Source organism: Armigeres subalbatus, chromosome 3, assembly GCF_024139115.2.
Source record: "Armigeres subalbatus isolate Guangzhou_Male chromosome 3, GZ_Asu_2, whole genome shotgun sequence".
Taxonomy (NCBI): domain Eukaryota; kingdom Metazoa; phylum Arthropoda; class Insecta; order Diptera; family Culicidae; genus Armigeres; species Armigeres subalbatus.
In genome coordinates this window covers 224,653,181-224,676,514 of record NC_085141.1, presented here as the reverse complement: position 1 = coordinate 224,676,514, position 23,334 = coordinate 224,653,181, and the positions used below count along the sequence as shown (strand labels likewise).

The following is a 23,334-nucleotide window of genomic DNA, read 5'->3' as shown; positions in this document are numbered from 1 at the left end:
TTTGACATGTTGTAGGTAGGTATGGCACCCAGCGCATTGACAAGCGAACTCAAACTAAGCATCCTTTGAGTCCCATTCATTGACGACACTCAACGTCCGTGGCGTCCCATTTGCAGAGTTGTGTTAAGAAATGCACCGTGCAGTATCTCTCACTATCCTCAGCGTCAGCACCAAAGCGGCGACATCGCGATTCGCGGCACCGCGAGATTCGCACTTCTCTCGCTCTTTCTCGCCCTTTTCTCTGCATCGCACTCCACCGGGATGATGTTGGACGGGAGGCTCCAAAACAACGATGCCAATACTAAAATAGACAACAGAAAAACAGTTTGTAATGTACTCTTTATCCGTTCGGTCGCCGGTCTCTCCGCAGAAACATTATTATTTTGTTCATCAATGTGCACCAAACAAAACCAAAACTAACATTGCAAAAAACCAGCCAAGGGTTGGCAAGCTGAGTTTTCCTTGCATCTTCTTTGGAGTGTCTGAGATTTTCCTGCCCCGTCATCGTGTCATCTCGTCACCGTTTGCCGTCAACAAGTTTTTCACGTTCTGTTTTTCCAACGTTCCGCGACTGATGCACAAAGCGGTTTTCCACCACACGTAGGATAAATAACACGGGAAAAGGAGATACGAGTTCTGAATTGAATGAAAAGTAAAAAAAATGACAGAAGAGCGATTTTCTTTTGTCCGTGAGTGAACAATTTTCTTTATTACTTTTTGAGGCCATAAAAGAATGCAACCTACAAAATCACGAGTGTGTTTAACTCGCTAAAATTAATGAAAAATGATTTTCTCTTGCATAAAGGATTGTGGTCATGAGGCATGTCAAATTGATAACTCGTCCTGCCAATAACACCATCGAAAAAGAAAAATACGCCAAGAAACATTCGATTGGTATCTTTTCCGTGTGATATCCAGGATGCGGATGCTGTTTTGAAAGAACCATAACACAAAGGAAAATCTAGTTATAAATGCAATCACTAAAAATGTGAAATAAAACTGCAGATGCAAAGCGAGCCATATCTACAATTCACCCCGCGACGAGGATAACATCCAAAATGGTTTAATATTTCTGCAGCAAGTGCAGCTTTTCACGCGTGGGACCATATCATTCCCGTACTACGCAGAAGCTACGCCAAAAAATGTGAAGGATTCTACTCGGCATAATTTTGTTTCTAATTTGTTCGTTTTGCAAGTCAAGGAACCGTCAAAAATACATATTTTATGTTTCAGACATTTTTTATTTCGTGAAGTGAACCATTTTCTGCGGACAAAATTGACCATTTCGGAAGAAAACACTGAAAATTTGTAATGTAATAGTCCTTATAAGTTGTAAATACGATAAAGAAGTGTAAATGTGTCAATAAACAAAATAATCACCAAACATTAGAATTATGGAAGCATAACTTATTTGTGGATTACGAATTGAAAAGTGTCGCTGTCGAATCTGCAAAGCAACCGGTAGAGGAGTGCTAATGCGAATGTTTGCACAAGCAAGGAAAACAATTTCTCTCGGGATTCAAAGTGGAAACGCAGTAGCAGCATAGTGGGACCGTGAAACGTGCCGAGAAAATATCGATTTTATGTTTTGAGAAAACAAATCAGCTGATAAGTGGGCTGGAGAAGGAGCAACGGACAGGTCTCAAGGTGAGCATAAATTTGCATATTGCTCTGCGATATTTTTGGCGGCTAAGTCATATTTCGGAATGGTATGTGCTTTTGTTCATTTGGGTAGGTCTTCTTCGTGTGCTTTAAATCATAAACAGTAAATCAAAGGTTTTTAAGATCAATGAGGCTCAAATGGATTCTCAAGATGCGACATAATTTTTGTTTGTTCTTTAAAACCATCTTGACAATCATAGAACAGTACTTACGAAAGCCACAATTCTCCCTATCTTCTATCTTCTATATAATAAAAATGAAATGGTCTGTGTTCGTATTCGCATAACTCGAAAACGGCTGAATGGATTTTCTTCATTCCTTCAGCACATATGTTCGTTATCGGTTCCGACGGGTTTATATGATATTTCCTCATGCAAAAATTATTGCTAAAGTCGAGTAAATAGTGAAAAACTAAAATTAAGTTCCGTATGGGAATCTTGCAAGGCCTGTTCACAACGCGCATTTTCGCCTACTATGCAGGACAACGTCTGCCGGGTCGACTATTGAATATAAATTGAAATTTAGTGAAGTTGGACTATCCAGAATAGTTTCTATATGGAAATAAAATCCATAGCAGTGGTGCCCAAAAAATTAAAGATAACTAAAACCTAATAAACTCGATCGAACAATTCGTTACATTGATTTTATAAAGTCTTATGCAATTATTAAAATCAGTGTTTTATCATGCAACTTACCTATCGATAATGTATGCAAAGAAAATTAGAACTTACAATCCAGGAGTAATTAACAGGCGGAATTTTTTTCCGTTCATTTTTGACAAATCACTTCATTTCATTTATTTGACAAATCACAATCAAGTTTTTAATTATATTTTTTATATCTTGGCAAACTTCGACGCGTTTCTGTTAAATTTAAATGTCACCGGGTGTTTACTTCAGTTCTGAATAATAGTATAACCATCCCGGATAAAAAAATATGATTAAAATATGTTCGGCCGCAATTCATTTCATTTAGTTATCATCTAATGTTAATGTGTCCTAGTATTGAGATTTTCATTTCCATTGAGAGAGGTCACGCGATATTTACATTTTACTCTCTCCCGATTTCATGGAAAACATAAATAATGAAAGGAATTCCGCCAAATTTTCGCGGATTCTTATTTCATGAAAGCGCATCAAACTATTGTAAACAAACTGTTTCTTCTTCAATGATGTTACTTCTAACTCAAAAATCAGAAACAATACAATAGTTTTATCGACTAGTCATCGTTATTTGATCTATTTAGAAATTTAGATTTCAAAACAATGCAACATTCCCCCCCATGACTGCTCGTAATGTGACAGGTGACCGGGAGCCCACTACATTTTCATTTGGTCTCTTGAAAATGAAAATGCAACTGTTTTCGCTTTCATATGACGATCACGAAAACTACCAATACTGATGTGTTATGTACAAATAATACTAGCTCTGTGTACTATAAAAGTATAAATTATTTCACAATTTTAACAATATTCAGACAATTAATTTATCAATGTTGACCCCATCATCCAGGCAGCTTTTTTATGAAAATACTGTATTACAGTAATACAAAAATAAAAGATTTGAATACAGTGGTTGTATTGAAATCTTGCATTATTTTACAAATTCGAAACAGGTTTTTGAGAAGTAATGAGTTTTTTTGCATATATTTAATCTAAAGGGTGTACGGAATCAAATTGCATCATTTTCAAAGTTCGATAACATTTCACCTCTTTGGTTGATTATAACGAAACTTTGTTTAAGACGGCTTCGGCATGTGCTATTTACACTGTGTGAGTTTCATTGCAAAATTTTCAGTAGTTTCGAAAATACAGTCGAAGGAACAAGACGTGCGCGAGAAAATCTTGTGCATTTACCTCAATAAACCAAATCTGATTAATATATGCTTGCAATCCAATTTAGTGCCAAAGACCCTAAATTCTTCAGAGTTGCAGCCGTTCGAAAGACACAGGACTGGAATGTAAGCACGCGCTCCGAAGGCATTCAAAGAAAAATGTCGTTACGAAACATAAAATGTTGAACTAGCCTCTCGCTTCAACATTTTTTTAATTGGCTAATAACACAAACGTCAACATTTTCGATTATTTGACTACCCAAGTCAACTTCCCAAGAAACCCATCTGTTCACTCGCTTCAAAAGTAAAAACCCAAACCAAATCATTAAAAATGCTGAAATCTAATTTTGGACTGATATTTGCCAGATTTTGGAAGAGCAGCTATCTCATTGTTCAGATGGTCAACCAACGCCGAAGAATCTTGCAAGACTAAAACAACACCAAACAACGTGTATATTGTTGTTTCAATCTTCAACGATGATTTATTGCTTCCTTCAATTGAACATTATTGCTGTTTCAATCCTGCATCGCATAATTGAAACAATAATAATATCGTTGTTCTAACAACCATTTCATAATATTGAAAAACTGAAGAAACTGATATACATAAATCATTCTGTCTACAAGAAGAAAGCACCCGCATAATGAAAAACGACATACCATGCAGTCAAAATTACATATGCGTTATAAGATATATTGTCAGTCACTATTCAATTCATTGTTTGCATACAATTTTAAGCTTGATTCACCATACCAACCCTAAATCAACACTTACTGTTAATACATAACATGCTGTTGATGTGTAATTATCATAGTTCTTCAATTGTACATCTACCAACTGATGCATGGTACATCGAAAATTTTGTTCGAAAAAACGACCGGATTTAAATGTTAATTATACTTAACCGCCCATTACTCATATGGTCGTTTGGGCTAGGGATCCTATAATGAGAGATACGCAAATACTTTTCCAGACGATTTAGTAACGCTGTTACTTTTGTTAGCAAACGCTTCCAGCACTTGCCGCAGCGCAAAATGTTGAAGGTTGTATATGACTTTGCATTTGATAACAATTTGGAATATGTTTGTCTGTCCACTAACAGTGTTTAAACAAGTATTATCACTAAAATAAAAGTGCAATACAAATTAGCGAAACACGATACATAAACTGGATTACTTCTACTCGCGAAAGTAAAACAAATTGTTTATTTGATGAAACTTTTCTTAAAACCTATCTCAATACCTCTCAATTTGGTGGCAGCCAATCAACGCAAGGATATGCAAGCTGAGGATAAAAGGCCGTTTCTTCAACTCCCACACGAAGGGAGACCCGACAACGAGAAAGAAGCGTTCTACGCACAGCTGGAGCAGACATACGATGGAATGCTTACTGCGGGACGTCAAAATCGCCATCGGCGACATGAACGCACAGATAGGAAGGGAGGAAATGTATAGACCGGTCATCGGACTGGATAGTCTGCACACAGTATCGAATGATAACGGCCAACGATGTATAAACTTCGCAGCCTCCCGCGGAATGTCCGAAGCATCTTCTTTCCCCGCAAAAATATCCACAAGGCCACATGGAGATCACCTGACCAAGAAAGGGAAAACCAAATCGACCACATTCTAATCGACGGTCAATTTTTCTCCGACATCACGAACGTACGCACTTACCGCAGTGCGAATATTGAATCCGACCACTACCTCGTTGCAGTATACCTGCGCTCAAAACTCTCGACGGTGTACAACACGCGTCGAAGTTGAACGCCGCGGCTTTACATTGGGCGGCTAAAGACGGTAGACTAGCCCAAAAATACGCGCAGCAGCTGGAAGTGCACTCCCAGAGGAAGAGCAGCTAGGCGCAGCGTCGCTTGAAGATGGCTGGAGAGAGGTGGCGGCAGCACTACGAAGAACACCTGAATGGCGATGTGGCACACGAAGATGGCGGTGTGGTGATGGACCTGGGAGAACGTGCGCAGGACATAATTTTACCGGCTCCGGATCTTCAGGAAATCCAGGAGGATATTGGCCAGCTGAAAAACAACAAATCCCCTGGGGTTGACCAACTACCAGGAGAGCTATTCAAACAGGGTGGTGAGGCACTGGCTAGAGCGCTGCACTGGGTCATTACCAAGATTTAAGAGGAGGAAGTTTTGCCGCATGAGTTGATTGAAGGTGTCGTTTGTCCCATCTACAAAAAGGGCGATAAGCTGGATTGTAGCAACTACCGCGCAATCACATTGCTGAACGCCGCCTACAAGGTACTCTCCCAAATGTTATGCCGTCGCCTAGCAACAATTGCAAGGGAGTTCGAAGGGCAGTACCAGGCGGGTTTTATGGGCGAACGATCCACCACGGACCAGGTGTTTGCCATTCGCCAACTACTGCAGAAATTCCGCGAATACAACGTGCCCACACATCATCTATTCATCGACTTCAAAGCCGCATTTGATACAATCGATCGGGACCAGCTATGGCAGCTAATGTACGAAAACGAATTTCCGGATAAACTGACACGGTTGATCAAAGCGACAATGGATCGGGTGATGGGCGTAGTTCGAGTTTCAGGGGCATTCTCGAGTCCCTTCGAAATGCGCAGAGGGTTGGGTTGGTCTTTCGTGTCTGCTAATCAACATTGCTTTGGAAGGGGTAATACGATCCGACGGGCACAAGAAGGCGAGGTGCGTAGCGGCCAAGGTGGATCGTTCAGGTAGAAGATGATTTGCGGATCCTCCGTAGACTGCGTGATTGGCGAAGTGTAACCATGGACCGAGTTGAATGGAGAAGACTCTTATATACCGCACAGGCCATTTCGGCCTTACTTTGATTAATCCTTCCGTTGCCAACCCCCCTTTTGAAATGAAAATAAAAATCTTTTTGGCTGTAAAATGGGTGTTAGCTTAGAACCGGTAAACTGATTTACCGAGTGCCGGTTCAAGGGTCAATTTTGGGAAACTTTGGTAAAAAGGTAGAAAAAATGGTTCGATGCTATGGCAGATGTCGTTATTAAACAGGCTGGGAGCAAAAGGAGGCTGAGGCCCCCTCAGCTGAACTGAAAGGGGTTTTACTGAGGGGGTGGGACTTGTATTCGAAGAAGGTCCCTTCGCCTTAGGCAGAGGTCCAGATCTATATCTCGTGGTACAGACCTGCATCCTTCAGGAAGCAAAAGAGTGCAGCCGTATTAGCTTCATCATCAGCTAGCGCATCCCGGATGCTAGCTGGAATACCGTAATGATTTATGGTGTGGTTGAATTTCAGGCACCTGCATACAAAGTGCTCGACGCTGTTCCTAACCTCGCAAAAGTCACATTCCGACCAGAAAGGACCCCCACCCTGGTATGCCCGGTCCGGAGTCTGGATATTATGGTCTGCTATTTTTGCGAGGTCAGGTCGTGCCAGGGACCAGTGGTGCCATTCACCTTCCTTAGAGGTTTGTTGCTGTTCCAAGCCCGGGCCCAGTCCTGGCCGATGACACTCTTGTCTATTTTTGAACGTCGGCCAGCGGGACGGAACGGGTATAGGGCGAGCCTTCATGCCCCACGTAAGGAAGGGCATCAGTTTCCACATTTCCTCTAATACCGCAATGGCCGGGAATCCAGGTGAAACAGATGACTGGTGCCATAACTGCAAGGATTCCTTGGATCCACGGGTGCTTTGGTGTGTGGCTTTGGAGGGCAACTACCGTCCGTAAGGATCGCAATCGATTTGTTTGCTAGAAGGGTGGCAGCGACGAAGATGGCTGTAGCTTCGGCAGAAAATACGCTGCACTGAGACCGGAAACACCGAAACAACCCCTCTGCTAGACACGGAACCATCGGTGTACCGTACGGTATGGTTCCGGAAACGAGTGGCCACGAGCTTGATGACCGACCTTTTTAGCTCCTCGGATCCCAACCCGTCGTGTGATTTTTGGGGATGGGGATCACGCGGCTTTTCCTCCACTAGTCGGAGAAAGTGCGGTTCTCCCAAATGTCATTGACGAGTTTGAGAAGATGGGTCTTAGCGTCCAGAGGAAGCCGTCTCGGCAAATCAGTTTACCGGTTCCAATCGGTTCGAATATGGTTCCGGAAGTACAAAACTACCATAGAATACCATAACTTTTGAAATCATGAAGTTTGATATGCCGCATGATGGGGTTTATTTATTTCCCAAAATTGACCTTTGAACCGATTCATAGTAAAACCGTTAACCGTTTACCAATCGGTTCAGATATGGTTCAGGAAGTACAAAACTACCATAGAATACCATAACTTTTGAAATCATGAAGTTTGATGGGTCGCATGATGGTATTCGCCTATTTCCGTAAAGTGACCCCGTAACAGGTTCCGGCGGAACAACCAGATTCCGGAATACAGGCCATATTTCGGACCGATCAAATTCCTGATCAAATTTGGTATAGTTTATGTGTCGTTTCTCTTCAAAATATCTAAAATAATCATTTCCGAAGTATGCGTTCTGGCATATGGCCAAAAGCTAACACCCATTTTAAATCCGGAATAACTCCGGTATCAAGTGGCCAGTCCTGAAAATTCATAGAGCACCTGAATAAATTCCGCTTCTTTTGGAGAAAGTTGCGAAAAAAATGTTACAGCCAAAAAAATTGTTATTTTCGTTTTCAAAAGAGGGGTTGGTAACGGAAGGGTTCAATAAATAATAACTATTGTTGAGACCATCGCTACAACAACATTTATTCTCTTCAATTATAACAGATGCGGTCTACATATGGACCGTTTGTTTGAGAAACTGCATATGTAACATTTTTGGCCAAAATGAGATTTTTATGTATTCTGAATCCTCGTCCAAAAATACGTATTCTGGCAAAAAATACGAAAAAAAAAATTTTGTTCAGGAATGTATGAATTTTTTTTCGTTTGTTTGTGAAACTACATATGTCCACGTACTTTGAAGAGCAATTGTGGAGTACTGCTTACATTTTTTGCACCGAAAGTGCCCCAGAGTGATGAGTTTTGCCAAAAACTATTGATCTGTATCGAAGAAATCGAAAGATACGTTGCAAATTTGTTCAAAAACAGTTTTTTGTTGTTTTCTCGAAAAAGTGTAAAATGGACTTATACAGTTTCTCAAACAAATGATTCATATGGTCCATAATTATGCGGGCATGGGGCAGAGGTAAGGTGGATGACTCTTACTCCCCTTGCAACTAGTTCGACTCTGTTTCTGTCACATTTCCCTCTTTTTCATGTTATCGTAGTGTTGATAAAGTAGTTTCGTAGCATTTGCGAAAGTAAAAACAACCATAAATATTGTTGTTTTCTAATGTAATATTTGACAGTGACAGCTGAAAAGCATGGTTGAAACAAATATATCCGATAGTTGAATCAACTATCGCATATGGTTGATTCAAACCTATTTGTGGTTGTATCAACCAAAAATATTGTTATTCATAAATCAATGCAAAAATGTTGTTGATTTGAAGCAGAATCAGGTTGATTTCACCACTTTTTTTCTCTCTCGGTCAATATGACCCCATAACACAGACAAAAGGTTAAACAAAATGCAAAACTCTTACCGTCCTATTTTCAAAAGGTTTACATTCCATCCGAATGATTCCGATTTCTTGTATCTCTTCGGTCAGCTCTAGCTCTAAATGATCATTTTAATGGTGATTTCATCCGAAACAATTTAGTTTCGAAAATCAGAATTCCATATTGCTTGCGACCCACCATGTGCGAAATGCATTCATTCATAGAAATTATATAGAAATAAGTTCACGTTTGAATCAACCAATCATAAAAAACATGATCAATCCACCTAGCAGTGTTGGTGCCTTCCTCTTGCAAAAAATAAATAAAAATATGAATTACTTCAGTAGCCGCTAGGTTGCGAAGGCCGACGGAGGCCCTTCGTAGCTTAGTTGGTTAAAGCACCAGTCTAGCGTACTTTTTTTTTCTTCCTAAACAATGGAGGGGGAATCTGCTCAACAGACATCCTGGGTTGACCAGGATGGGTTAGAAACCACCTCAATGAGGGCGGCAGGGCCGCATCACCGTCCAGCTAAACCGTTTCCATTGCCGCCAAGCCCATCGTCCCTTCGGTACAACCAGAAAGTAATGCTTCAAAAAGGGGCCAGTGCATAACGCACCCTCGAGGTTAGCTGCGTGTCCTTGCAGCATCGAACATCGTGACTCGCTTTTTTAGAAGAACACCATGGTATCGTGCCAGCGCATTGCCGGCTTTCCAGGTGGCCTTACCACGCCCTATGTCCTCGGAAGGTGGGCAGGGTCGACTTCGCGCCTGCTTCCCTCTGCACGACTGGTATCAAGAATGATGATGCCACGTGCACCCCAAATTGACCTTTCTGCGATAGGGCCAATTCGCCAGCACACAGAGGGACTTGCCGACGCGGTACCTACGCCTGCCCCAGCCTTGACGAGGACCCCTTTCCGTCCTCGAGCTCGGAACCCGCCCGGGTGACCGACGCCGCGAAAGCGACGATACCATGTTGTTCTTCACGCGGCCACTTGTTCGATAAAAGGATCGAGTTCGACCACAGAGCATGACCACCGGTATGACCCATGAAACCGACTCCGAACCCTTGGACCCCCTCTTATTTGCGCCTGAACTAGCCATTCCTCGAGTCCACGCGCCACCTTCTGTGTAACTCCGAGATGATTTGGACGATAGCCGATAAAACGGCGTTCCGGCCAACTTCATCTTTACACATCCTCCGGACTAGGTTGTCCGGGGTAGTGTCCAGACCACATGTGGCAAGCATGTGGTCACGCATTGTGCGAAAACGCGGGAACACGAACAACACGTGTTCCGCTGTTTCCTCTAAACCTACGCACACCGGACACTCGGGCGAGGCCGAGTGTCCGAACCGGTGTAGGTACTGTCTGAAGCAACCATAGCCTGTAAGGACCTGGGTCAGGTGGAAAGTGATTTCTCCATGGCGTCTCTTGACCCACGTACCTATCTCCGGTATCAACCTATGTGTCCATCTACCCTTAGTGGAACTGTCCCACGCACGCTACCATTTGACCATTGAGGCCAACCTGACAGTCCTACGGATGCCTCTCGTGCCGCGCATTTCGAAGCACTCTATGTCTTCACCGATAACGATGTCAATAGGCATCATACCGGTGATGACGCAAAGTGCATCGTGCGACACGGTACGGTACGCGCTCGCAACTCTTAGGCACATGAGCCTATACGTACTTTCTAACTTCGTTCTGTAGCAGTTAATACGCAGGGCCGTGCCCCAAGCTGGCCCCCATACCTCAGTATGGACAGAGCAACGCTAGCCAGAAGCTTGCGCTTGCTGGCATAAACCGCAGAGCTATTGGACATCATCCGGGACAATGCCGCTGTAGCTGTGGAGGCACGCTTGCAAGCGTAATTGACGTGGCTACCAAAGGTGTGCTTATCGTCGATCATTACCCCCAAGAGTTTGATGGAGCATTCAGAGGTGACCGTGCAGTTGCCTGCCCTTATCACCGCTTGTTGCTCCGACTTTCGGTTGTTAACAACCGAAAACCTCAGTCTTGTGGTGAGCCAGTTCTAACTTTCTGGAACTCATCCACTCCTCCACAATAGCGATCGAGTGGGCTGCAGTCAATTCCACCTCTTCGAACGATTTGCCGTAGACCTCCAGCGTAATATCGTCAGCGAAGCCGACGATTGCCACGCCCACCGGGTACTTCAACCTCAAGACACCTGTAACCTCTCATTCCGGTTGCATTTATTTATAAACAAAATGAATTAACAATTGAACAGAGTTTTTTCTTTCTGGTTAAATTTATTATTATTATTATTATTACTCTTTTTTATTATCTCTATTATTATTATTACTATTATTATTTTGGCTATTGTTTAAAAAATATGGATTCGTTGAATTGGAAAAAAAAGAATGAATTAAAAAAAATCATATCGAAACAATCTTCCTCCAACCCCATTGAACACCCCTACATCCCTCCTTATCACACACCGTTACACCATTACGCCACTGTTGACTACGACTGTCACAAAAAATCCTATACCAGGAAAGCGGAACCCGTTTAAAAGCCGCTTTCATCGAGACGGACGGTCGCTTGTCTTAAATCTTAAACTCTTTTTCTCTAACAGTGTGATCGCCATAGTGTAAAGTACAGGCAAGAAAAAGAAGTGACCTAGTTCGATTGGAAGCTCGCCAAATTCCGTCGGAGAAGCAAAGTGAAGTTTTGAGGAGAAGTCAAGCAAGCAGAAGAAGCCGGTTCAAGTGACGTTCCTGGCCTTGGTGAACCATCATCCCGGTTCCTTCGTCGGACTATCGCCCCTCGTGCGTCGTAGTTGGGAAAACTAGTCGATCGCCCACGCTGAGCCAGTGTGGAACGAAAGCGGAGACCAAGGGATACGGCCCAGGCTTGAAGAAAACATGATGTTGCGCAGTGGATCGTTCTCCGCCGCCCGCTATTCCGGTCACCAAGCAGCCTACATCGCAGAAGGACTCGACATGCCGGCAAATTTGTAAGGTGTGTAACGATAACGTTTCCTTTATCCTTCCAAAAATCGCTATGAATTAAAAACCATGAATTGAATCATAACCGCTCACGTTTTCCTTAATTTTTGAAGCTGAGCCCTGTTCATTTCTCTTTTTTTCTTTGGTTGATCCACCTTGATAAATAGTTTAAGGGAAGTCCTTCCGCAATCCAGGAGACCAATTCTTATCGGAGCTATTCTATTTAACTTGAAACGACCCTGATTCGCAGGACAATAGGTGTCCCTAGCGAAAATAAAGTCTTACACACCGTCGTACATGACGTTCCATAACACCGGACCCAGTATGGAACCTTGCGGAACCCCTGAGGTTATGTCAACGCAGTACTCGATTCTGGAAGTAGCTTCCGAGAATCTTGTACAGGTTCTCGGGAATTCCAAGACGCAGGAGCTCATCTGCAATAGCTGCCCAACTGGCACTATTGAAAGTATTCCTCACGTCGAGAGTCACTACTGCACAATAGCGAACTCCCCTCCTCTTACGCTGGATAGCTATCTCCGCGGATTTGGTAACCGACAAGATAGCGTCTACGGTCGACTTACCCTTTCGGAAGCCAAACTGGTTACTCGATAGACCATCCGCACCCTCCGTGCGTATCAACAGCCTGTTGAGGATGATCTTCTCGAGCACCTTCCCCGCCGTATCAAGCAGGCATATTGGTCTATATGCCGACGGATCCCCCGGTGGTTTTCCCGCTTTTGGCAATAGGACCAAGCTCTGCCTTTTCCATGCTTCAGGGAAGACTCCCTCGTCCAGGCATCTCTACATAACAGATCTGAACATCTCGGGAGCCTCGGCAATGGCCGCTTTGGTGGCCAGGTTCGGAATACCATCCGGTCCTGGCGCCTTACCTACACTAAGGGACTGTGCAATCCCTGCAAGTTCCGCCACCGTTACTCTTCCCTCGTCGGCCACCCTGGCCCGTGGCAGCTCCACAAAGGGAGGCCAGGGACTTGGGTCGTGACGTGGGAAGAGCCCAGCGATGATCCTCTCCAGCATCTCTGGAGACCGCTCTGTAGGGGCCATCGCCCCACGTGTCTTGGCCATTACGACCCTATAGGCGTCACCCCATGGATTCGCGTTGGCACTTTGACACAGGCCCTCGAAGCAGGCTTTTTTGCTTGATCTAATCTCAGTCTTCAGAGCGGCTCTAGCAGCCACGAACGCCACCCGTCGTTCAACACGCTCCTCTTCTGTGCGTGCTCGCTGCATCCGCCTCCTTGCCCATAGGCAGGCGCGGCACAGGTTCGCAATTGCTTGAGTCCACCAGTAAGCCGGTGGTCTCCCATTCCTAGGGTGGACTTTCCTAGGCATGGTGGCATCGCATGCACGCGAGAGTACTGTTACCAGCTGCTCGCCGCTCAGACCGAGAGTATTGTGCTCGCGGCGGAGCGCATCCTTAAACACCTCGTCGTCGAAGTATGATGTCTTCCACATACGAGGACTAGGCCTCGCCCCTTCTTCCGTCCGCTGAATGCTGGTCATATAGTCGATACTGTAGCGAACCGCCAGGTGGTCGCTGTGAGTGTAGCCATCATCTACCCTCCAGTTCGAACTACTCGTTTGGCCAGGGCTCCAGAACGTAACGTCGATAATCGACTCGCCACCGTTCCAGCTGTAGGTACTTTTGGTACCGACATTATCCAAGTCCACATCCAACATGGCCAGTGATTCCAGCAGGATCTGCCCCCGTTGATTCGTGGATCGGCTTCCCCATTCCACGGTCCAAGCGTTGAAGTCCCCCGCTATCACCACCGGCCTACGCCCCATCAAGTTAGCCCTCAAACAATCTAGCATTCGACCGAACTGCTCGATCGAGGAGGCGCATAGTAGCTGCAGAAGAAGACCCCGTTGATTTTGGCAATGACGAAGCCCTCGTGTGTCGAAGACACCAACTCTTGGACTGGGTATTTCGCCGCCATTTTAGACCCATCGGTGACCCAATTACCGTTCCTGGCGGGTAGTCTAGCGTACTGTATAGGGTCATGGGCTCGAGTCCCATCGAAGGGAAAGTGGTTACCTCCAATACATTTTTCAAATCAATATCTTCCACATAACGTACATATTCACATATGAGTTTTCATAACATTGTAAATTAACGTCCAAGTCGGATGGTTTAAGGTCACTCCTGACGGAATCCAAGCTTCGAAGTGCTCGCGTTTTCGGGGGCACACCACTCGATACGGAGGCGGCACACAACTGTCATTTTTGTTGATTTAACTTTGCTGCGTCGCAGCATGCGTGAAATAATAAAAATGATAGTTGTGCTTTGCTTCCGTATCAAGTGGTGTGCCCCCGAAAACGCGAGCACCCCGAAACCTGGAATCCGTCAGGAGTGACCTTAATCCCCGGAAATAGGCAATTAACTTTTATTGAACTGAATAACTGTTCTTTAGCATGATTTGCGCATAAAAATAGTGTTTTGGCCATAACTTCTGATCACATAGACCGAACTGGCCAATTGTCAATAGGAAACGACAGGATTCTCCGTCGAATGGAACTTGTTGCGAGTAATTCGGACAATGCTAAGTTCCCAAAAGTATGTCTACAAAAAAATCCACACACTGGTTGTATCTGACAATTCGTGACAGCGCTTGCTGGTTGAGGATGAAGTTACATTTTTTCCTCTTTGCAAGTTGTGAGATTGAAACTCCCAAGGTTTGTAAAACTTTGGTTTCGAAAGAATAATATAATTTATGTTTGATACGTCTGTTAATGACATTGGTGACCACCACAGGCGCTGTCAAGACGATCATTTCTGTAGATAAAATAATTTGAATCTCCTTTGATGGAGAGTTCAGGTTTTAAATAAGTTTCATTAATAATGGAAATGTCGGTAATACGCGCGGCTACAAAGCAAGACCATACTTTCGGGTGGCTGGGCTCGATTCCCGGTGATGCGAAAATGGTACCTTGGCTTAGAAACCTCGCAGTTAATAACTGTGGAAGTGCTAAATGAACACTGAGCTGCGAGGCGGCAATGTCCCAGTGGGGGATGTAATGTCAATAAGAAGAAGAAGATAATGGAAATGTGCGCATTATGAACTGTTAGGAAGTTGTATAATTTATCTTCCTTACCCTTTAAAAAGCGGGCATTCCAATTTGAAATTTAAAAAAAAATCGGATTTATTAAAACGAAGTCCAATAACAATAACATTTGAGCAAACTTGATACCAACATAGCGAGTATAGAGTCCCAGCAAAAATACTTAGGGGGTACCTCAAGCAATGCCAAGGCTTTAAGGGGTGCTCGACAAAAAGGTTGAGAAACGTTGTTGTAATGAATTGTCGTTGGTCGTTCGTTATCATTTAAGCTCTTATTTTGATGTAGGTTAACGTTTATTTACTTGTCGTTGATTTGCCCGAAATTTTAGCTGCAACCTCCAAGTGACTTCTAACTTAAGTTAAATTTAATGTTTTCTTGCAATGCGTTCCACCATTAGCAAATGAACTGAACTCCCACAGCAGCCTTGTCGTGCAATCACTCCCACTTTAGACGACATTTTACACTTTCATACAGATTATCGTTTTTTTTTTCAAACTATAGCAGTAATCGCAGGATGTCTATTACCTGCATGATTCTTGGTCCACGTAATTTTAATTCTTCTCAATCAACAAAAACTCCGTGACAGTCGTTGAGAAGCAGAGGTATAATAAGCCTCTAGTAAGTGGCGTCACACCAACATTCTCTTCATTCCCTATCCACTGTGGGTATGCAGCCATTACTGTTAATGACTCAATAATAAAGTGATCTCTCGAATCGTACACAAAGTATTATCTAAAACAAAATCATGGTTCAAAGTTTTGAAACTATGACACTTCAAACGAAACAAGTAAAACAATGTCAACCACTTTCCATTTAGTCGCCCGATAAAAGAATTTTCATTAAGCATTTTGCAATATGCTTTTTCCTTTATCTGATCAAACTTATTTCTGACGTGCCATCATTTGCTAATTATTCCAATCGCAACGTCGAAACATATCCTGTTCGATAATGCACCGCATTTTGCATACGTACATCAGTGCTTCCTTCATACATAGCCATTCTCATACCCCAGGAAAAAAAACTCCAACCCGATCAATACCCACCCCAGTCATCGATGGCAGTAGTGTGCTACCGAATTGCATGCGACGGTATATTGGGGCGAGTTAAAAGCAATCTATATTCATCATTTTAACTGAAGGGAGAAGTCCTGAATTGGCCACCCCGCGACTTTTTTGTGCACCCGATTCCGCGAATATACATACGCTGTTTTCCGCGCAAAACCGTCAGCCGAGCTTGTTATATTTATTTTACCTTCTTCCCTCGTCAACCAACTGCTCCAACGCCATCGACGGGCGCGCGCCCGTTTTCCTCGTCGTGCAGATTCCGGATTGTGTTGGGAAATTCCCCATCCCCCGGCCGAAAGGGTGCGTCAGATTACCTATCCATCCGTTATTTTCCTGTTTTTTGGGGGAAGGGGGGACAACCGTTGTATGCTGCACTGGACACACTCTGGTGGCGGTTGCCTATATGGAGTTTATCGAAATGTTGGAGGCTCTCGAAAATAAAATAATGAAAAGTACGGACGCCGAAAAGGGAGATCCCCGGTTTGAGCGGGAGTTATTCCCGGTTTGTCGGAGCCCTGCCAAACGTGTGTGTATGCATGATGCTTGGTACATAACGGAAACGCACCGCAGAAATCGACTCTCGAAATACCGATTAATTCAGCTAGTAATGTCACCAAATTATCTTAAACCTTATGGAATAAATGGGCGACAGTTGCGTGTTATCATCAGTTGATACATCTTCACTTCAAAATTCGTCTGTTATTTAAAGTTAGTATTTTGGGATTCGGCCAAGGATGTTGCAAATTTTCAATAGGAAAAACTGGGATTTAACAGACGAATGTTCAAATCAATTACAGATAAATTAATTAACACATATGTGCATTTGTATTTAGTTAGTAAATTTTGTGTTTATTTTCAAAACTTATTTTCTTATCGAAATACACAGGTTATTATCTAGGTTTCATAATAGGTAGAAGTTTAGTTCTGACCGTGTCTAATATATCCCAACGATTTCGAATTACTAAGGTAGAACAGCAAGATGTGAGTTCATACACGCTCAAACTAAAACTGAGCTTTCGTCTACTCTCATGTCTATAACAGCTCTACTGCAAACGCACACACTTTAAGTGCTGATATAAAAGTCATTGAAAACTTATATTTTATAAAAGAAATAGTGAAAATATCTACCTAGCCTAAACTAAAATTGTATAAACACGTGATTAGTTTATTCCCCGCGTGGTGTACCGAATGTACAAAATGCTCCCTAGGGCGAGCAATATATTTTCCCCAATGCAGTCTTCAAGGTTAAGAGTTACAAACAGCCAGAAGCTAATATGCATATTGCATATCAGGAATGTCATGATTATGAACCTGAGATTTACATTCACTGGAAAATAGTGTATTCTATCTAGTACAAATTTTCTAATCTCTGGAAACCATGCGATAAAAAAAACCAGATTAATCCACCTAGTGGTGATGACGCCTTTCTCGCTCATCATACAATGTATCGCGAAAAGTTAGAGAGGTCAAAACAGCAATTAATAGATCCGATTACTTCCGTCACATTTGTTTGTATTACGGTAGTCTAATCGGTAGTACCGAAATTTAAAATACCGAAAATATCGGTATTAGAGATGGAAAAATATCGGTATTTTCGATATTTCAAATTTTTCTAACAGTATAAAGAATTGAAAAGTTTTCACCCAGATATATCATATAAAGCAGGGCTGCCCAACGTACGGCCCGCGGGCCGGATGCGGCCCTCGGCTCCATTTTCTGTGGCCCGCGCAGCGTGGTAGAAAATACTTCATAACCGGCCCACAAGCTTATCTTTGTGGCTTGAGAATCTTTTTTTTTTTAATAATTTATTAATAAATGCTGTAAGATATCACCAGTTTGTAAAAAAAGTTTAGTAATCAAGACATTTACTTTATGTGTTCCAATCATTCCTTATATTCGTATTTGAAACAGAAAGATTATATTTTACCCGAGTGACCCAATGAAATGAGAGGTTGATGAAGAACACCACGTATTCATGTTGAACAAAGGAAAGCCGGTTTGCTTAATTTGTTCGGAAAGTATTGCTGTGTTGAAGGAACATGATCTGAAGCGACATTACGAAACCAAACATCCTACGAAATTCGATATTCACACTAAATGTTTATTAACGCGAGGAATCCTCAACCTTCAATTCTGAATGACGTTGACGGAAATGGAAGCGGAATATGGAGAATTATTGTTGATTGCGAAGTGCGTTGACTGAACCGTAGAACCAGGCTTGAGAGAGTTTATTCCCTTCGAAACTAAATTGCACTATTTTTAAAAGATAGAGAAACCCTAATGTCCGAACCTTAACACAGCACACGGTGCGATGCACCTAACGCACAAGCAGACGATGACTTGATGCAGTGAAATACTTTTCATTTATTTATTACCAGACTAAGGCCGGAGTACACAAAAGTCTTCTCCATCCAGCTTGGTCCATTGCACGTCGCCAACCACGCAGTCTGCAGAGTGTCCGCAAATCGTCCTTTACCTGATCGATCCACCTTGCTCGCCGCGCACTTCGCCTTTTTGTTCCCGTCGGATCATTGTCGAGAACCATTTACAACGGATTACTGTCCGAAATTCTGGCTACGTGCCCGGCCCACCGCAGTCTTCCCATTTTCACGGTGTGAACGAAGGATGATTCTCCCAAAAGCTGATGCAACTCGTAGTTCATTCCGCTCCTCCACGTACCGTCCGCCATATGCACCCCATCATAGATGGTACGCAGGACTTTCCTTTCGAAAACTCCCAGTGCGCGTTGATCCTCCACGAGCATCGTCCAGGTCTCGTGTCCGTAGAGAACTACCGGTCTGATAAGCGTTTTGTAGATAGTCAGTTTGGTACGATGGCGAACTCTAATCGATCGAAGCGTTTTGCGGAGTCCAAAGTACGTACGATTTCCTGCCATGATGCGATTTCCTGCCATCCGAATGTCTCTGCTGGTATCGTTATCGGAGGTCACCAGTGAGCCCAAGTACACGAATTCTTCAACCATTTCGTCACCGCCAATACAAACTCGTGGTGGATGGCTTACGTTGTCCTCCCTTGAGCCTCTTCCTATCATGTACTTCGTCTTCGACGTGCTGATGACTAGTCCAATCCGTTTAGCTTCGCTTTTCAGTTTGATGTAGGCTTCCTCCATCCTCTCAAAGTTACGTGCCATAATATCTATGTCGTTGGCGAAACCTAATAACTGGACGGACTTCGTGAAAATCGTATCGTGTCAATCCCTGCATTTTGCATTACTCCCTCCAGAGCGATGTTAAATAGCAGACACGAAAGACCATCACCTTGCCGTAACCCTCTGCGCGTTTCGAAGGGACTCGAGAATGCCCCTTGAAACTCAAACTACGCACATCACCCGATCCATTGTCGCCTTGATCAACCGTATCAGTTTATCCGGAAATTAGTTTTCGTGCATTGGCTGCCATAGCTGGTCCCGATCGATTGTATCATATGCGGCTTTGAAGTCGATAAATAGATGATATGTGGGCACGTTTTATTCGCGGCATTTCTGCAATACCTGACGTACGGCGAACACCTGATCTGTGGTAGAGCGTTCACCCATAAATCCCGCCTGGTACTGCCTCATGAATTTTCTAGCAATTGGTATTAGCCGGCGGCATAAAATTTGGTAGAGTACCTTGTAGGCGGCGTTCAGAAATGTGATTGCGCGGGGCACAGAAGGGACACACGACACCTTCCATCCACTCCTGCGGCAGAACCTCATCCTCCCACACCTTGGTAATTACCCAGTGCAGCGCTCTAGCCAGTGCCTCACTACCGTGTTGAAACAGCTCTCCTGGTAGTTGATTATTGTTTTTCAGCCGGCCGATCTCCTCCTGGATTTTTGTCTGTTTTGCGCCTGTTTGTATCGTGCCTCGTTCGCCCTCGTGCGGTGTTGCAGCAATCTCGCCCATGCTGCATTCTTCTCCTCAACTAACTCCTCGCATTCGCCGTCATACCAGTCGTTTCTATGATCCGGGGGCACCGTGCCTAGTGCAGCGGCTGTGGTGCTTCCAATGGCGGATCGATTATCTCTCCAGCCATCTTCAAGAGACGCTGCGCCTAGCTGCTCTTCCGTTGGCAGTTCCACTTCCAGCTGCTGCGCGTAGTCTTGGGCTAGTCTACCGTCTTGTAACCGCCCAATGTTTAGCCGCGGCGGACGACTCCAACGCGTGTTGTACACCGTCGAGAGTTTTGAGCGCAGACATACTGCAACGAGGTAGTAGTCGGATTCAATATTCGCACTGCGGTAAGTGCGGACGTTCGTGATGTCGGAGAAGAATTTACCGTCGATTAGAACGTGGTCGATTTGGTTTTCCGGTGCTTGATTAGGTGATTTCCATGTGGCCTTGTGGATATTCTTGCGGGGGAAGAAAGTGCTTCGGACTACCATTCCGCGGGTGGCTGCAAAGTTTATGCATCGTTGGCCGTTGTCGTTCGATACGGTATGCAGACTATCCGGTCCGATGACCGGTCTATACATTTCCTCCCTTCCTATCTGAGCGATCATGTCGCCGATGACGATTTTGACGTCCCGCAGTGGGCATCCATCGTATGTCTGCTCCAGCTGTGCGAAGAACGCTTCTTTCTCGTCGTCCGGTCTCCCTTCGTGTGGACAGTGCACGTTGATGACGCTATAGTTGAAGAAACGGTCTTTTATCCTCAGCTTGCACATCCTTGCGTTGATTGGCTACCACCCAATCACGCATTGGCGCATCTTGCCCAGCACTATGAAGCCGGTTCCCAGCTCGTTAGTGGTGCCACAGTTTTGGTAGAAGGTGGCCGCTCGATGCCCGCTTTTCCACACTTTCTGTCATGTCCAGCAAATTTCCTGCAGCGCTACGACGTCGAAGTTGCGGGGATGTAATTCATCGTGGATTATCCTGCCGCAACCTGTGAAGCCTAGCGACTTGCAGTTCCATGTTCCAAGCTACCAATTCCCAGACAACCACACATCGCATAAGAGTGCACGATTAAAATCGCTTACCGATCCAAATTTCATCAAAATCGCATTGTGGTGCGAAGCTCATCAGTTTACTTATAAATTTTCTCGCACAATAGGCTATTTTACGAGTTTATTCCTGCTTCATTAGTTGATATTCCTGCATACTAACCGAGATACTAACACAAATGAAATCGGTTTATCTGTCATACAGATTTTGTTATCACAAACTAGATCGCAATGTATAACGAACAAACTCGCTTAAAATTCGTAAATATCGCATACACTACCGTGCAACTTCGGATAAGAAGTACACATATATCGCCTCCACTTTTGTCCGTAAAAAGCGTTTTCGCGACTGGTATGCGATGAAATTTGTGCGCATAGATATCGCATAACAGAAAAACAAATCTATTATGCATGCATTATGGTTGTCTGGGTTGTGATCCTTATTCGTCTCCTAGGTCGTTGTCGATTATATCGAGTCGTATTCTATATCATTCGTAATGGTTGTTTTTAAAAGGCGGCTTATTGGGCCTGCGCAAACCTCCTGTCTCGTCGGGGAGCCCTCGTGTCAGGTCTGTTTAGCGTCCCACCTAACACCAGGACTTGGGCTTGTGCGCTTTTAGCGGCACACGATCGCTTTGGCGGAGCCTACTTGCGGATACATGCAGCTTTTTATAGCGGTTTAACAGAGCCCACTGTCAAACCTCACCACATCCTAGGCAGGCACCACATATATTTGAATATGATACATATCTTTGTGGATTATAGAATAGAATGTGTTCACAACAGATGTACTAGTCATCCGAGAAATTCCCGAAGTAAGGCCTTAGGATCTACACGCGTAACCAAAGATCATGCGAACCGTTTTGAATATGGTACATGCCCTTTGTGGATTATAGAATAGAATGTGTTCACAACAGGTGTTCTTAGCGATCAATATGTTATAAACGCATTCTGTCCTATGTGTCACAACAGGCATGCTACACATTTGAAACTGATCGATAGATCTCTGGATCCATGTGTAGACCTTAAGGTTTTTTTTTTCTTGAGCAAGGGTAAACGGAAATCTGCAACCAGACACTGAAGGTTTGACTTCAGGGAATGCTTAAACGACCATACGCACATGTCATGAATGCATTCTATTCTGTGTACCACAAAAGGCATGTTGCATATTTGAAACTGGTCAATATATTTTTGGTAACCCGAGTAGACCTTAAGGCTTAACATCAGAGAATTCTTGGATGACCATACCCACATGTCGTGAACGCATTGTATTCTGAATACCTCAAAAGGCATGTTGCATATTTGAAACGGGTCAATAGATCTTTGGTTACGCGTGTAGACCTCAAGGCCTGACTCAAGGGATTTCTTGGATGATCATGTCCATATGGCATGAACGCATTCCATTCTATATACCACAAAGGGCGTGTTCCACATTTGAAACTGACCGATAGATCTCTGGTTATGCGTGTAGACCCTCAAGCCTGACTTCAGGAAATTCTTGGATGACCATATCCACATGTCTTGAACGTAATTTATTCTATGTACCACAAAAGGCTTGTTCCACATTTAAAACTGGTCAATAGATGTCTGGCTACGCGAGTGGACCTCAAGGTCTTTTTTCAGAGGGGTCTGGGTCATTTGGCATAAAGTCATTTGGCATAACGCCATTTGGCATAAGGTCATTTGGCATAAAGGCCATTTGGCATAATGGTCATTTGGCATAACGGACATTTGGCATAATTTTGAACTGTGAAAGCGAAAGGGATATTTCATGTAATGTTTAGCGTAGATAAAGTAGGTCGAGGCTGTTTTCTGATAAATTTAGACTGATGCATCTTAGACTGATGAGGATGGTAGACATTTTCCGGAAGAATAAAATAAAACCCAGATTAATCCACCTAGCGGTGATGGCGCCTTTCTCGCGCAAAAAGGTAATAAATGTAGCCTTTACGCTTACACCGCGATGAAAGGCAAAATAGTTACACCGTCGATGAAACTCTTAATGGGAGCAAGCCACGGATAAACTTTAAAAATGTTCATAGATGCAAGGCATTTTTCATAACACATTATTGTTCTATGTGACTATGTCTCATCACTATTTTAATATTATCTATTTTTTGCAATTTGCCATTATTATGAAATTCAATAGTGATCAACAGCGTTTTAGTCTCTGTCGGATGCAACTTGTTGCAAGAAAATCGGTTAAGAGTTTCTATGTGAAAATTTGGCTAATGTTTTTTATGGCATTTTGTGCACACACACGCACACACATACACACACACAC

At 43.6% G+C, this 23,334-nt stretch overlaps 1 protein-coding gene across 4 annotated transcripts in view; it reads left to right on the top strand.

Moving 5' to 3' along the window:
* Positions 1-323: 323 nt before the first annotated feature.
* Positions 324-23,334, top strand: part of LOC134220345 (endothelial zinc finger protein induced by tumor necrosis factor alpha) — a 192,529-nt gene continuing 169,518 nt past the window's right edge. The window contains exons 1-2 of one of the 4 annotated variants that reach the window (XM_062699378.1): positions 324-600; positions 1,254-1,647. The gene's annotated coding sequence lies outside the window, so the exon portion shown is untranslated. Of the gene's footprint in view, positions 1,648-23,334 lie in introns of all 4 variants that reach the window. The other 3 variants (XM_062699377.1, XM_062699376.1, XM_062699379.1) reach the window with 3 other exon arrangements.